Below are 17,669 nucleotides of genomic sequence, written 5' to 3'. Positions count from 1 at the left end.
TAACTGTTGAATGTGTATAAACCAATAGTGCTGATTTCTCCTGGATCTACTTAAAAGATAAGATTCATTTGTCTTGCTGTATTTTCTGAGGATTCATTGGCATATTTTAGGTCTAGCTTCCTAATGTGTGCATTATGAGTCTAAATGTTTCAGCAAGAATCTGCATTAATCCCCATGAAGCCCAAGTTGGACTTGTAGCAGAAACCCTGAAGGACTCCGTGCTCTTAATTACTGCTTCTGTCTTTCCAGATATAGAACTCCCCTGGTGATGAGCAACAGGAGAAAAATCCATCGCTAAGGCTCTGAAAGTTTATAATCATTAACAATAACCTTTCCACGGACCTTAGTTTAAGGACGTTTGGAAGGAAAGAGTGATTGCATAAGTCTAACTTTTATGAATTCAACTTAGTTAAAAGAAAACATTAAGACATTCAACTTTTGGGCAAGATAACCATTTCTATTAGGAAAAAATATTCTCTGTATACCAAGAGGATTAATTTTTGTTTTGCTCCCAAACATTCAACATTCCCAGCAAAGGCTCTGCCTTTATTTCCCGAGGTACTAGAGATTAAACACAGATATAAGAGAGTAACCGAGCTACCACTGAGCTGCACTTTTTATAAAAATCAGAGGAAGGATACTTTTGTTCTTGAACTGCTTTTAAAATCAACACAAAGTCCAGCATTTTCTTTACTTAGAAATGAACTACTACAGGTCTGCCTTGATATTTTAATGAGAGCATTTCATTTTGAAAAATGTTGGTAAACACTTCTGAGCTGAAGTACTTTTACATGACGATGGCTCTGTTTTGTGTAGTTTTCTCTTGATTTATGCTATTTATAAAAAAATGAGTATTAAGATTTGTCTTTCCAATAAGTCTAAAACTTGTGAATTGTAAAGTTGTAGTAGATATATGTCACGTCAAACTTTAGCTAACAATCCATTACTGAGGGAAGTCAGGGCGTATAAGTCAATTGAGGCAGGAACCTGGAGGCAGGAATGGACCCAGAGGACACACTGTTTACTGGCTTCTTCCTCTTGACTTCCTGAGCCTACTTTTCCATACACCCAGCACCACCTACTCTGGATAGCACTGCCCATGGTGAGTTGGGTTCGGTCATATCAAACACTGATTAAGAGAACGTCCCACAAGTTCGCCCACAGGGCAGTCTTGTGGAGGTATTTCCTGAATTGATTTTCTGTCATCCATAGTGTCTCCAACTTGTACCAATTTGACCTAAGTTAACCAGCATAATATATCTGTGAGGCTTTACGAATGCTACTAATTGTAGTTCCATTTGGACTTAAAAAATAATTAGCAGATATTAATAAAATGAATCATCTTTCACAGTATCGAATGCTAGCATTATTAAATAGATAATTAGCATGTACCCTGGGTATTTGCACAGACACGTAGAAATTTTTGAGTCAGAGAAATATCAAAGTTTGAAAAAACTAAATTCAATATTATTTATAAGTTCAAATAAATAATATATTTGATAAATTTCAAACAGCATAAAAATGCATATAATCTCAAATACCCGACAGTGTTCTGTCATTATTTGGAAGGTTTATTTTTTGTGCAGCACCTTGAACAGTGTTCATTGTTATATACCTTTTATGTGAGTACCAGGTAGTGCAATACTACTCATAGGAAAGGAAGTACATCCACTTTCAAGAAATACATTAAGTTCAACATTACCCTAAGAAAATGCTAATATGAAACCAGGTGCCGTGGGGCCCTGTAACTTCTTCAAAAACTGTGAGAACCTAGATTTCTAGAGGTTAAAAGCTGAAGAACTAAGAAAGAAAAATCAACACTGAAATTTGATTCACAGCCAATGGGCCAGAAATTTTTATCAAATGACAGTCTAGGGGCACTGACCCTTAACCCAATGGACTGGCAGGAGAGCAAGCAGTTGCAACTTTCTGCTTACAATGTTTACTTCTCTTTATGTTCTAGACACTGTAACTGTGACTTTATAGCCGTTAACAGGTAGTGTATACTCTAGCAGGTGGCACCCCTCCAGGCAAAGGGAAGAGCAGATTATTCTCCAAATGTCATAGTTCTGAGTAGTTCCGAATTAAATATTTAAATACACTTTAATCTAAAAACAGCAATTCGTAGATGCCTCTAGTGTGACTCATGTGATGAAAAATTAATATTTTACTCTTAAAACAATACACTTTTGGTAGCTAAATCAAGCTGAAAATTGATACTTGGTATAAAACACATTGCTATTTTAATAGGTTTTCAAAGAGTTATTAGAGACTTGATTGAAACTATTACCTTTTGTGAAAATTAGAAAGTATTTTAATTAGCTTTATTAAAACTTTAGGTGGTGATAAATGGTGAAATTCCTTCTTTATAACCTTCCTGTGTTTTTATTATTGGGATTTCTTTAATGGAACTCATTACTGAGCCAGCTCACCTCAATTGTTTAATTCTCTGAATGTATCTTAGTGAAAAGTTCTTGGTTAGAATATTGTCGCTTTCAACAGAGAAAGTACTTACTAATGAAAATGACAATTAAATAAAGTAGGTCAAGCTGATCCTCCACTTTAAGGGAGAATAAGACAGCTGGACTAAATATAATTAAAGAAAAAGTGGTATGATATGAAGTCAACTCAGGAGTGTAGAGACATCTCATAAACATTTCACTAGAAAGTTAGCAAATCTCCAAAAGTTATTACTCAATGCTGAAGCCTGGCATTTGTATAACAGCATATATATTACAATGGCTGCATAAATGGGAACTGACACCAAGCATTCGCTATGCTATTCCTCTCTTAGTTCTATGAGCATGGAGAGCTAAGCTGAATTTTTACAGAAAGCCTCTGCTAGGCTCAATAGTCTATGTGACTACTGTCATGGCATAGAGCCTTGAGGTCCAAAACCTACTAAAGATGAAATGAAACAGGAACCCTCACAAGTGGTATATTGGTATCAACTGATAATAGGTTTCAAAGAAACCTTTTCAATTGTTTCAAGGAAGCCATTTTTTATCTCTCTGCTTCCTGTCAACCATCAATATTAACTGCCTTTCAATGTACACTTCCTTAAATATAAGAAGGCAGAAAAACTTAGATTCTCATCTTTCTTTCTTAGAGACAAGGGGATTTGACAGGCCTGTGAGTCAGTCAAAAATGCATGGTGGATCCCCCTTCATTTTCTGGCTCTTGTCAAGGTTTTGGTCCACTTTAGATTGTGTTATTCACTAGGTAATGAATATGTTGAATGGGTTTTTCTGTGATTCTACACTTCTACCCTTCTAATAGCCATAGAGAAGAATTGACATACAACAAAACTGAGAAAGGCTTCCTAGACATCTGCTATCCTTAATCCAAACTGAGCACCCAATTCTAGAGAGAGGATAAAGATACAGAAATGCCTGAGGGGTTAAGGGTGCTTATTCCAGAAGACTCCCCATTATTCCCAGTACCCAAGTTAAATGACCCAAATCAGTCTGGAATTCCAGCTCCAAAGGAACTGACACCCTGCTCCTGATTCTTCAGGCACTTGCACATAAATATAATATACAAACAAATATGCATAAATACAAGTAAATAAAATAGGAAAACATATTTTTAAAAAGAGAAAATGTATGAGCAAATTGGTCTATCCAGAATGTAGAAATTGCCCCCTTTTCTACTTTCCTCAATACGTGGACAATTTACTATTTCAAATTATTTAAAAGTGAAAAACTTTCAAACTCTGTCCTACAGAGTTTAACATTTGGTCAAGCAGATCCCTGAATTCTACACAAAGAATTTATAACAGCGGATGATTTATAACATTTTATTTATATAAGTTATAATTTCAGCCGAGGAGATCCAATGAATAACAAGTATGATGTTAAACATCTTACAAATCCAAACAGACACCCTCATAAAGAGTTATATGTGAAGAATGTGAACCTCTCTGTATAGGGAGTTGATTCTTAATATCCTTTCTTATGACTGCCCATATCGTGTACCTGAGGACAAGTTGTTTTAATACAGAAACAACCTTATTGTTTTAAAACATGCTTACTAGTATACATTGATAATGGGCCTTTGTATTAAAGGATGAACACAAGGTACTTTGAATATGTGAAGCATATTTTATATTAAATTCTGTTTTAAAGATTATTTTGTCAAGCTTCATTAAAGTCACACTGAAGTAAGACACTATCATACTTCAATAGACATTTTTAGAATGTTAAATGCAGGTAAATCTTAAACCATGCTGTTCATTGTATTATATTTTAAGTGCCGGAGATAAAATGAAGAGCTCTCTCAGATTTAATCATTAGAAAATACAATAGCAAGTACAGTAAAAAAGAATCACATTCTTGTTTTTTTCAGATGACACTGCATCTCTTTCAAGTGTGAGAACAGCCAATTCCCAGAAGCTAGCAGAAATTAATATTATCTGTTCATAGCTATACCCTCTTCCTTATAAGCAACTCCCACAAATGAAACAGCTGTGCGGGATGGCCTCCATTCTACCAATCCACAACCCCAGGTAGCTGGTAGACAATGGTTTCAAATGCTGATGCAATGAAATCTATAATCTTTCAAATGTCATTGTTTGTCATTAAATGCTTGTCTGGATGTTTTACATTCCTCCCACCCAGAATAAAAACTCTGCATGTTCTTGCTTACCTGTGACATGTTCCTGGTTCCAAAACTTCAGATGTGAATAAAAAAAGGTGGGGTAATCACAGAGAGAAACAAAAAAAAAGTATAATAGAATGAAGGAGATGAGGATTGATGGGGAAATAGCAGAATATAGGTGACATAAAATAGGAAATAGAGAAAAGAGGATGGGTACTCCAAATGAGGAAAGAGGAGAGATGGATTCCACCAGGGATTTCTGATAAAGCCTCAGGAATATGCATTACTTTTTTGTTACTGAAAATTATAGACACTATATATAAATTTATGTATGTATGTATGTATGTATATATCTATCTATCTATCTCTATCTGTCTATATCTACCATCATCAGTGTCTGTTTGATATTAATATAGATATATGGATATGACTTAAAGCTGTGCCCCTAATCTGACAATCTCATCCTACACTGATAGATATCTATAACTATCACCCCTTACCAAAGAGGCTTCTGTGTCCAGCAAATGAAGATGACAACTGAACACAATGCCAAGATCAAGAGATGAGGGGAATCCCAGACTCAAGTGATACACCACAGCCCCTGCCTCTGTGGTTCAAAGAGGAGCACAGAGGAGGCAGCAGAATGATTGTAAGTGCTAGAATAACATTATCTGTTGTAAAGCACTCCTCCTAGAATTAGCTGCATGAGTTAAGACCCAAAACCTGCCAAGAACAATAGACAGGTTGACATGGAAGTGGGAAGATTTCATATTATCATACTGCTAAACAAGGAATTGTACCAAGGCATGACCACTGAAAGAATTATGCTCTTTAGGAGATGAACACTTTAACTGGCTATTGAATAAAAAATGATCAGCCTTCAGGAGCCTGATATAGCTGTCTCCTTAGAGGCTCAGCCAGAGCATGTCAAATACAGAGGCAAATGCTAGCAGCAAACCATTGAACTGAGAACGTGGTCCCTGTTAGAGGAATTAGAGAAATGATTGAAGGAGCTGAAGGGGCTTGCAACCCCATAAGAACATTAATACCAACCAATCAGAGGACCCAGGGATTAAATCACTACCCAAAGAATACACGTGGACAGACCTATAACTCCACCTGCATATGTAGTAGAGGATGGCCTTGTTGGGCACTAATGGGCGGAAAGCCCCTTGGTCCTGTCAAGGCTAGAACTCCCAGTGTAGGTGAATGTCAGGGGGGCCAGGAAAGGGAGGTGGTTGGGGAGGGGGAACATCCATACAGAAGAAGGGGAGGGTGATGGGAGAGGGAGCTTATGGCGGGGAAACCAGGAAAGGGAAATTTGAAATGTAAATAAAAAACCAATAAAAAAAATGGCCAGCCTTGAAGTAATATATACACAAATATCAAAACAGGACTCAGAGAGTTGCATATGTATGTATATAAACATACATACATGCATACATACATATTTACATATTATAAATGTATGTATGTGTTCATACATATAGAAATACCTTTAGACTGATCATCAAACATAAAATGGTTACAATGTTGAGAGTGAGGAGGACAGGGAAGGAGTTAGAGGGAGAGCACTTGGGAGGGACTAGAGAAAAGAGAATAGGCAAAATAATATAATTATAGTTTAATTCAAAATACATAGAAACCTAAGCAACAATGAAAAAAATGTTGCATAGATTACAAAGTGCTACTATAAATTATGGATACAATGCATATGGGAATATTAATATGATTATGTTAAATTGATTAAATCAATCATTTATAAAATTAATTATAGTTTAATAAAATACAATAAATTCCAAGGCCAACACATAAAAATAAATATATATGCTCAGGCTAGGCCAAAGTGTGTTTCCATGTCTGTCTGTCCTATCCTAAAGTAAGGAGGAAGAGTATGTCAGGAGGGAATTTAATTGTGAGGGGTAAGGTGAAAAGGTTTGTTATCAATACTATACTATTCATGTGGGATTCATTCATTAAATCTTTTACTGGTGAGAGGACTGCATTATTACTCGTTTATTATCATACTGTGTGTCTGTGAAATATTCATCTGTGAGACACTGAGCTGGAACAAGCGTGGAAAGAAATGCTGTCCCATTAATGTCTCTGACATTTTGAGAAACAAAGGGCAGACATCATAAAACGATAAAGCATCAAATTATTTCCAGCTAACTCTGCTCAATAATGATAGATGTATGGGGCAATCTACTTAATTAAATCTTCAACCTCACCTGTTGAAGGAATCAGTTTCATGTAAGGTCTAACAAAAGCCACAAATAAGTTCTCTTACGAGGTGTGGCTACTTCCTTTGGAATATGATTGTCTTCTCTCATGCAGGGAAATAAGTAAGGAAAAATTGTAGAGAAGAAAAATGAAGGAAAGTAAACACTCATGGCACCATGAGCTCTCCACATAGAATCTACATGAATCTACCAGGCAATGTCTGTATTTGCTGAGGATAAAAAGAGAACAAGGTATTAAAGGTACAGTAAGGCCTGATCATCATGAAAATGGGGGGACAGAATGAGTTACTCCTCCTGAGTATAGCTTGTTAAAGGAAATAAAACATAAAAGTCAGTGCAGAGTCAATCTTCATCAGCATAGAGCATATAACCATGACTCCGAGCCTAGGATGTTCTGTTTTATACTGTAGTATAGTTGTACAAGTTTGAAGAACCACTGAAGAAGTGATGCTTCACATTTAGGAAGCATAGGATATATGAAAGAAGCCATGGAGGAACAGAATTAAATCTTAGACAGTTTCATCTGCTCTGGTATGCGTATTATTTAACACAGGACAAAGCTACCGAATTCCAGTGAATGGAGATTAAGAACTCCAACATTGGCAAAATAAATTTACGGGAAGTCAAAAGAATTTGAGAAGTTCAAGTATTCTTTATTTAAGGAAAAGTACAGACATACACAGCTTCTTGAGAAGCTGAGTCTTAATTGCCCTGCAGTATATGAAATCATTTAATATTAGATAAAATTGGACCTAGACTTTCTTGCAGCCCCTGTATATAAAGAAATTGCCAATTCTAAAGCCAGGAGGCAGTTAAAATTTAGACATGAGGGAGGCATAATTGCTTAAAGGAAAACAGACTGAGAAGGAAGATTAAGGCTTTAGACAAGACAGGAAATATAAAGATGATAAAGATAAATTGTTATAATTAAGACCAAGAGTTACACAACAAAAGTATTGGTTATTCAGGATCTTTACATTGTTTTGGTAGGACTTTAGTATCAATCATGATTTCTGTCTTGTTTCCCGGGTCTTACTGCTACCAGTTTATAAAATGAATGTAGTTATATTTGTACCTCACAGCCAAACATAGGTTTCACCCCTTATCAAAGAAATGTTTCTTGAAAAATAAAAAGCTCACTACAGAAAACTTGAACAGAACAAAATGGAGAGCACATGGCCATCTGGTGCTCAGCCTATATTGATATATCTATGGTACAATTCCTGCACTTAAGGCTCAAGGATCAGAGTGGGAAGGAGGCAGAATGATTTCTAAAACCCAGAGGAGTACAGAACAAACTGTGATACAACATATCCTAGAGTTGTCAGAGAAGACACTCGTGCAATGTCTTCTGGCATACATATCTAAACAAAACCCAAATAGATACAACACATGTAAATAAGCTAACATGAAAGACGGGACTCTCATGGAACTTCAATCCTATTCAACGGATTGTAGGAAACTAAGAAATTCTGAGAGAAATATGTGTTGTTGTAATAATATAAAAATAAAAATGTATGTTGGACTTTTACTCTGCTGGGTCTACACCTTGGTGCCCCAAGATATCTGCCAGATATCTTGGTGGAAGCACAGCCCAGCCGCACACTTTCCTACACTCAAACCCTCACGTAAAAGAACACACAACACAATAATCTTAGATTCAATTGGTAAGATATAATTGCCCACTTAAACATACAAAGCCCAGTACTATCCATCCCTTGAGAACATTAATAACAACCTGTAAATACACAGAGCAGAATCACCTGCCACCTTGTCCTGCCACGGCTTCTCTGCCCCTCCCTCCCTCCTGTCTCTTCCTCTCTCCCTGAGTCTCCTCCTCTTCCTTCAAACTTCTCTCCCGCCCATCCTTCCTTCTCCTCCAATGGCAGGCCTCCTTCTATCCTGTACCTATCCCTCACCTGTACTTTACAAATTCAATGGAGAGGTGGTTCTGGTGAAGTCACCAGAGTTCTGAGTCCTTGATAGGCAGCTGTCCTTGGGGCAGTGAAATTAGCATCAAAGTGCAATAACTTCAGGGCAAACCACAACAAATATGTGTGTGTGTGTGTGTGTGTGTGTGTGTGTGTTAGAGAGAGAGAGAGAGAGAGAGAGAGAGAGAGAGAGAGAGAGAGAAACTGTGTGAATGCAAAAGTGTTTATACATAAATAATTATAGTTTGTAAATTTGAAAAAGATCAAGAAGTGTGGCCCATCAGGTAGGATATAGAATGACTAGTCAAGGGGAAAATTATATGATTAGATTTTAATTTCAAAAAATATTTTTTGAAAAAGTGCTGCTTATATATATAATCCCAAAGTGTCAAGAATGGATAAGCAGTAGACAGTATTTGGCTGCTTCAATACTCGTGATAGCTACTTGCTGCATTTGTGACTTTTTTGTTGATGTTGGAAAAAAAATTATCACACAAAAAGAAGTTAAAGAAGAAAGGGTATAGTTGTCATTTGATTTCTGGGGAGTTCATTGAATTTGGGGAATGCATGCATAATGCCAAGGGCGTGAAATTGGATGATGATCTTCTTATCTACATGCATGTGTAGAGGGAGGTAGAAAGAGAGATTGGGAGAGAACATGAAACCATGTAACAATAATAATTGTAAAAGCCCAACTCCACTGATAATGCTTTCTCCAGAATGGCCCTACCTTTAGTCAAATGTTTTATAACCTTCTCAAATATTGCCATCAGCTGGAGCCAAGTGTTCAAATACACAAACCTGTATGGACTGTTTCTCACTTAAACCAAAATACATATGTATTATACTAGTGATCTGGTCAAGAAAAGACTAAATTACCAAGGGGGAAAAAAACTCTTAAAGCCTGTAAATATAGCATGGATTTTTTCCAGTGGTTCTGAGACAAAGTAGAAATGGAGGAAATCTGTTCTTTACTCTTTGATAATAATATGCTGAGAAAATGCACTGTATTGATTTTTTTAGTGGCCTTGATTTTAGGAACAGAGCTAACACAAAGATATCATAATCCAAAGAGCTATTAGAATTTGTTTAACAGATCAAATGTCCACGGGAATCATACTTTAACAAGTGTCATGATCGAGGTCCACCTCACAGTGAGTCAACTGGATTTATGGTGTCTATATAACTGCAATACATATATCCTCAATATGTAAACCCTCACATTTGTTCCTTCATCTACAGAGTAAAGCTACTATATTGAGAACAGCTAAATAGAGTACTGTAAAACTGCTCTACTGTTTATACCATTTCCACTAAAATCTAAATTAGATAAAATGATATTCATAGGATATAATGAAAAAATTATTTCTAAACATAACATATCATGAAACAGAGCATGGGATATGCCTCTCATTACATTCTCGTTTCATTCATTTCTTGCACTTGTAAAGCCTGGACTGACAATTTCACAGGATGGGAATTAACAAGTGTAATCCTACAGCAATATATACCAACTGCATCAATACTTCTGGACATGGGATCATTACTAGAGCCAAGAGCACACTGGCTACCAATGTGTAACATTCCCTACTTAGTAATGCTCATCAGCGAGAAAAGCAACACATATTTGCTTCATATTTCATAGAAATCATGGTCTTGTCACAGAATTTAGTTCATTATTTTTTGTTTGTTTGTTTGTTAATTTGAGATCCTTGCTCTGTTGAATACCTCTGGAAACAACCTAAAGGAGGAGACTACAAGGTTGGATTGTGGATTGAAGGTCGTCGATGGTCACCAGGTTTCTTTGCTCCTAGGCTTTCTCATGGCAGGATATGTGATAGAGTAAAACATCTCTTCTCCTGTCTGACAAGAATCAGTGACAAAAAGGGCCAGGACAAAGCACCTACAAAGACAAGTTGACACTTACACATCTTCGAATTGCCGCGTTTATTAGTTTCTAACGCTTGTTGAGATTACACTATGAGCCTGAGACAAAACTGTGCTCATGTGGGAAAAATCCATTTATCAGGAAACACAAAGCTGGGAGCATTGTGATTAGGAATGAGCCTATGAAGGCAATGTCATACTCAAACCACAGCTCTTTAAGAATATAGTGTGAGAGAATCTGAACAACATGGAGTCTGTATACGTGTCATTGCAATGTGGTGCTGAAGGTGTAATAATTGATCCCAAAGAGAAGCAAATGGCAATTAATCTCAATGACTTGATAATGCTTGTGTAATTCCACAATGGAGATTCATTTTTTGTAAATCAGGTACTAAGACTTGGAGATTTTAGAAATTGAGTCATATACAACCTATCAAGTATTCGTTTTGTAATAAGATACATATTATCATATCGTAAAATCTGAATCCCAAAGAATGAAGTTTTGTGATTTTCGTATCTTATTGTCACTTAGACTTAGAAATTACTAGTCTTGAGGATAATACAGCAACCCGTTAAAGGGGTCAGAAGAAGACTGGGCATTTTGAGCTAAGTTCACAGTAAGAAAGGATGGTTTGTGTGATTCAGTAAGCAGAACAGGAGTTTCAGGCTTTGTCATTTGGAAACCTCTTAGTTCTAAAGATGCATGACATAAAGTTACAGCAGTGGGAATCTGGATATTCTAAAGAGAAAAGGCAAATTGCAAGTTAGGTAATAATAATAATAATAATAATAATAATAATAATAATGATGATAATAATAATAATACAGGCTATACTGCATTTGGAAGCAGCTCCTTATTGTTACTGGTTGGGAGGAGCTAAGAAAATACTCTACAGAGAGACAGAACAGCAACATGTTGGGTACTGGTTGAATGGCCAATAATGATTTCATTACAGTTGGTATTTTAGTTTGCTTTTCTATTGCTGTGATTCCTGGGATAAATTCCAACCATAGCTGCCAAAAGCCTATTGGGTAGGAGAACCTTTGTCTTATAATTATATTCCATCATCTGCAGAAGCCAGTGCAAGACCTTAAACAGGAGACTGGAGGCCAAACCCAAAGCAGTTATAATTTACATATATATTTATATGTAAATATAATTGTACATATATATATATATACATATATATATAGCACTGAGAAATAAAAGAAATATTTCATACCACTGTTCCTTAAATAATAAGTTTATTAGTGTTGCTTAGATAGAAATCATTGAGAACTTGCCTACAAGACCATGAATGATTTGACCATAGGCACAATCAAAAAGACTATAAAAATATAAGAAATGGGTGACCATTATGTATGTTGTATCATTTGATCTCCCCATAGAATTTCTAAATTTTAGGCAATTCTAGTGAGGGATTTCCTCTAAACAGGAGCAACCCTGGGTTTATTGTTTTATAACATTGTAAAGAAAGCTATGGCATTTTAAGTTTCATGTATTTCCTGAGCCTTTATTTTATATCAATTCAGGATGGAATGTTTCAATTCTGAGAAATTTGCTATACATTTTGCATAAAACTCTCCCTTTAAAATTTCAGAGATTCTCTTTAGCTATCATCTGTCTCTATCTATCTATCTATCTGTCTGTCTGTCTGTCTGTCTGTCTGTCTATCTATATATCTATCTATCTATGGCTATCTATCTATCTATGATCTATCTATCATTTGTTTATTATTTTTTTCACATATTTCATCCTGACAACAGTTTCCTCACAGTTTCTTCCCTCTACTTTTCCCCTACTAGGACTCCCCCTGTTTCTATTTAAAAAAAAAGCAAGTTTCCCATATATATCAATTAAATATGGCATAATAACTTACGACTACACACCTACTGTTATATCAAGGCTTGACAAGGCAACCCAGTAGTAGGAAAAGAGTCATAAAACGGGAAAAAGAGTCAGAGATAGCCCCTGCTCCCACTTTTAGGAATCCTAAAGGAACAGGAAGATGCACAACTACAGCATAAATGCAGAGGATCTGCGTCAGACCAATACAGGTTTCCTGATTCACTTCAGTCTCAGTCAGATTCAGATATGTGCACCCAATCAATGAACAGAAGCTGCTGGCCGCTCTGTTGAATTAGGGAAAAGCTGGAGGAAGCTGAGGAGGAGGGCGACCCTGTAGGAGGATCAGCAGTCTCAATTAACCTGAACCCCTGAGATCTCTTAGACAATGGACCATCAACCAGGCAGCATACACGAGCTGATATGATGCCCCCAACATATATACAGCAGAGGACTCCCCGGTCTGGGTTCAGACTGGAGGCCGCAGGGAATTTAGACATCAGATCAGAGATGGGGTTGGGGACATCCTCATGGAGACAGGAGGGGTATGTGAGGGGATGTGGGGAGAAGGTATGGGATGTGGCACAGTTGTAGGGTGGACCAGAAAAAGAAGAGAATCTGGAGTATAAAAGTAAGAACTTCAAGTCTCTCAAGAAAGAAATTGTTTGGCTTTTTCAGTTTTTCTTTTTTTCTTTCCTTATGAACCTCCTTTCAGCTTCCTCTGCCAAGAAATGAGCGACAATATGCAATGCTCTTTCCATGCCCGTGAGAGCATCATGCACCAAAGCCTTTGAAACCATGAACTAAAATAAATCTTTTTTCCCCTGCTAAGTCTTTTATCTTGGTATTCTTTCACAACTACTTCAAAAGTCACTAAAATATTTAGACTTTTCAAAAAAAGAGTGCTAGACATACAAGTACTACATGGTCCTGAAAGTTCTGCCTGTAATCCCCAGTTCTGGCTGACAGATATAACAATGACCCTATGCAGTTGCCACAATCACTGTGCTTCAGTAAGGGGCTGATGGTCTTAAGGAGGCTCAATGCTTTAGTTTAACCTTTAATTTTAATGAAGAAGAAATATGCTTGATTATTTTACTCTATCCTATTTAATATTTTACAAGACGTTCCTAAAATGTGGGGTTAATAATTGTAAATTTTGAGTCAGGCTGTGTATCTTTGTAACACATCATAAGGCCATAAGACTTTGAATATCTGCTCCAAATCTTATTCAATTTCTTAACCACAGCACAAAATATGACCATAGTTTTGTTTTTTTAAAGATTTATTTTTATTTTATTTATATCTACACCAGAAGAGGCATTGAATCCCATTAAAGATGGTTGTGAGCCACCATGTGGTTGCTGGGAATTGAACTCAGGACCTCTGGTAGAGTAGTCAGTGCTCTTAACCGCCGAGCCATCTCTCCAGCACATGACCATAGTTTTAATGTATTAAAAATGGATTCTGGTTTTCTTCAGTTACTAAACTAAAATATTATTATATTTCCTCATCTTAGAGAAGTATTGTAGTATGGTGATTGGTATTAACTACAAATTCATAAACCATAAAAAAGAAAGCACAAGTACTTCTTTTAACAAATAAATTGCCAAGAGAACTGCTTGTCTTAGGGTTTTACTGCTATAAACAGACACCATCACCAAGGCAACTCTTATAAGGACAACATTTAGTTGGGGCTGGCTTACAGGTTCAGAGGTTCAGTACATTATCATCAGGGTGGGAGCATGGCAGCATCCAGGCAGGCATGAGGCTGGAGGAGCAGCAAGTTTCATCTTTTGTTCCAAAGACAGATCGCAGAAGACTAGCTTCTGGGCAGCTAGGATGAGGGTCTTAAACCCCATGCCCACAGTGTCACACCTACTCCAACAAGGCTACACATCCTAATAGTGCCACTCCCTGAGCAGAGAATATAGAAAACACCAAAATGTTATATATATATATATATATATATATATATATATATATATATATATATGAATATACGTGACTAAGTAGGTAAATGCTAAATATGCAAGAGACATACATTTAATTTTAATAGAAATCAGATTGCAAAATCAATGCTATTTTGGCAGATGGTTTGCCACACATTTAAAATTGCTTAAATACCAACGTAGATTCACTACAGACATTTCCCTTAAACGAGTATATTAATTTGTTCTTCTAAAGGCAGAAATCCTAAAGTTGTATTCTTGGTTTAATTATGTATTCCAGTTGTCCTCTTTACTCTACTGTCTATGTACATATATTAATCACTCCTTAAAACTGTTAAGTTCATCTTATTCTAGAATATATTTATTTTTATTCAATTTACTGCTATTCTCTTCTGTTGCACTTTTAATAGAAACTAAAACATTTAGTGAAGATGTGCAGTATCACTGGGAAGATGTGCAAGGAGGACTGAAGAAAATTAATAAATAAAACATGCATACACATGCACACACATATGCACATGCACACACACACACACAGAGCACTATCACTGTGTAGGACAAATAAGCAGGAGTGAAGAAAATGAATAAATAATACATGGATACACACACACACATACACATACACATACACACATACACATACACACACATACATATACACACACATACACACGTACACAAACACACGTACACACACATACACACATATACACACACATACACACAGAGACACACACACAGACACACACATACACCTACATACCCACACACATAAACACACATATACACACACACTCACACACATACACACACAACTCACACACACACACACACACACATGAAACTTTGAACATGGATTTTGGAAATTAGTCCTTCCATTGTGGAAATAGCATTTTTGATTAGTTGGTAACTCATGGGACTCCCTGTGGTATATTCTTACCTACAGTAGCATTTTACAGCAATTAATGTGTGTTGAGATAATTATAGTGTCAGAAATAGGGGATTTTCTCAAAAGAATAAACAGCAGGAGCTATGCTGTTGAAGGTTAAATATCTTTTCCCCAGACAACCATGTTTTTTGATTATAAAAATGTGCGAACAAAAGAGAACAGGAAGATTCAGCTAATAACATTTACATATTTTTCTTACTATAGTAAAGCTTATTAGAAAAAAATTCCTTTTAAGTTATCTCTCTACTGAAACATTTTAAAACTTAGAAGAATCGCATTTGTTTGCAGCAATCCCACTGTCTGTTAATAACAAATAAAACATGTTTTTAAGATTGAAAAAAAATCTTAAAAGATCAAAAGATTAAATATTGTTAAGCAAATTTGAAAAACACTTTGCTATTGACCTTATTTGAATAAGAACATAATTATTTGAAAACAAATTTCTGCCAGAATGTGAAGAAGATAAGCTATGTATCAGAAATTTTGAAATTTCTACTGCAAAAATAACTCATTATATCAAAAAATTACTAAAAATGAGTCGAATCAGGGCACAAATTATGTAAATGTCACTGTATGACTTTGTTACTTTAAAAGCTCTTTCATAAACGTCTTGTAGTATGTATATATGTAAGACACCTATACATCAAAAGGTATAAGAGAGTGAATTGAGGTAATAATATTCTGATGGATTAGCTATATTATTTTTATTTTATTCATGTTTTGTAAACCTTGTATTTCCATAAATTCAAATATTAAACCTATATATTTCTAGAAACCTATAACTTTAATTAAAAAGCATTGAAACATAATCTAAATGACAGGTGAGAATATTAATAGAAAAATTATCTGTAATTTATCAATCATGAATTTAAGCAAATTCTGCTTGTAATAAATTTTGAACTAGTAAAGGAATAAGTACAAATTCATGTCAAAAGTTTATTGTAACTAATTTTAAAAGAGCTAAAAATCTGATTCCTCTTGTTTTTATTATGTATTATGTTGACGATATTCTCATTTCTAAAAGAAAAAAGGAAAAAGATTTCTTTACAAAATGAAATTAGATTAACCCTATAAATTTGTATTCCTCATGAAAAATTTAAATCTTTGTTAAATACTTCAGATTACTTAGGGCTTTTTTTGTTACTATTCTGTAACCCTGTAAAATATTAAGAAAACTAATAACTGTCCTGTATCCACTACCAGGTTTTTGCCACGAGTTTGCTATAACTCATACCACAGATATTCCATTTAGCATTCGGGGTCAATCTTTTGTAGAAATATTGAATGGACAACTTTCTTTTATACAGTATTATTAAACAGTAAACACTTTATTAACTGACAATCCCTCCCAATTCATGTAAAAGTGTGCTTTTAAGAGGTATGCCTACTGTTGTAAGTAAGCTTCATCCTGGAGATGCAGGGATGTTTTACCATATGCAAATCAATACATGTATTTTACTGTATAACCAAATTGAAAGACAAAACCACATGATCAACTTATTAGAGTCAGAAAACATGTTTAAGTGTCAGAGCATAAAACTATAGAACCTAGTCTGATGAACGAATGAGCTAATTGCTTTCTGTGGTGTACCCTGAATCTGGATGTGGCCTTCTGCATTGTTTGTGCTCTCCCAGATATTATATAGAGCATTCCGGGAAAGTGTGTTTAAGTTGGTCTATCTTGAGAAAGCTTGGAAAAAGGATGTCCTGTTAATATTTAGGATGAACTTACTGGAGCTCATTTATGCTTCTCTGATCGAGTTTTCTGAAATCAAACAACCTTCCTTGGATTATTGCTTTCTTTGTCACATTTGTACATAAAAGGATACTGAAATTGAAGTAGAGTTGTCTGCAGCATTGGACTGTAGTCCCCCTCACTCTTTAAGATCCTCAAACCTGAGGTCTTACAGACAGATGTGCTTAGGTTGGCATGGGCTAACATGCACCTGTAATGTCCATACTGAGGATGCGGAAGTAGGAAAACTTGTTAGTCAGCTGATTTACCAGATCAAGTGAATTCAAAGTTTAGTAAAAGATCCCACCTCACAAGCATGGTGGATGTACATAAAGAAGACAGCAGACATTGTTCTCTAGTGCATAAATACATATACAGACATGTGCGTGCATAACTCACATCTACATACATATATGAAATATGACACAGGCTCAAGCATTGTCCAAAATTTATAGTAAGTAAGTTATGTGAATTTGACTACATTATTGGATTCTGAAAAATAGGCAATATACGTAAGCAACCATCTC

Source organism: Rattus norvegicus, chromosome 15 (assembly GCF_036323735.1).
Source record: "Rattus norvegicus strain BN/NHsdMcwi chromosome 15, GRCr8, whole genome shotgun sequence".
Classification (NCBI taxonomy): domain Eukaryota; kingdom Metazoa; phylum Chordata; class Mammalia; order Rodentia; family Muridae; genus Rattus; species Rattus norvegicus.
Note: the sequence above shows the minus strand (reverse complement) of the source record.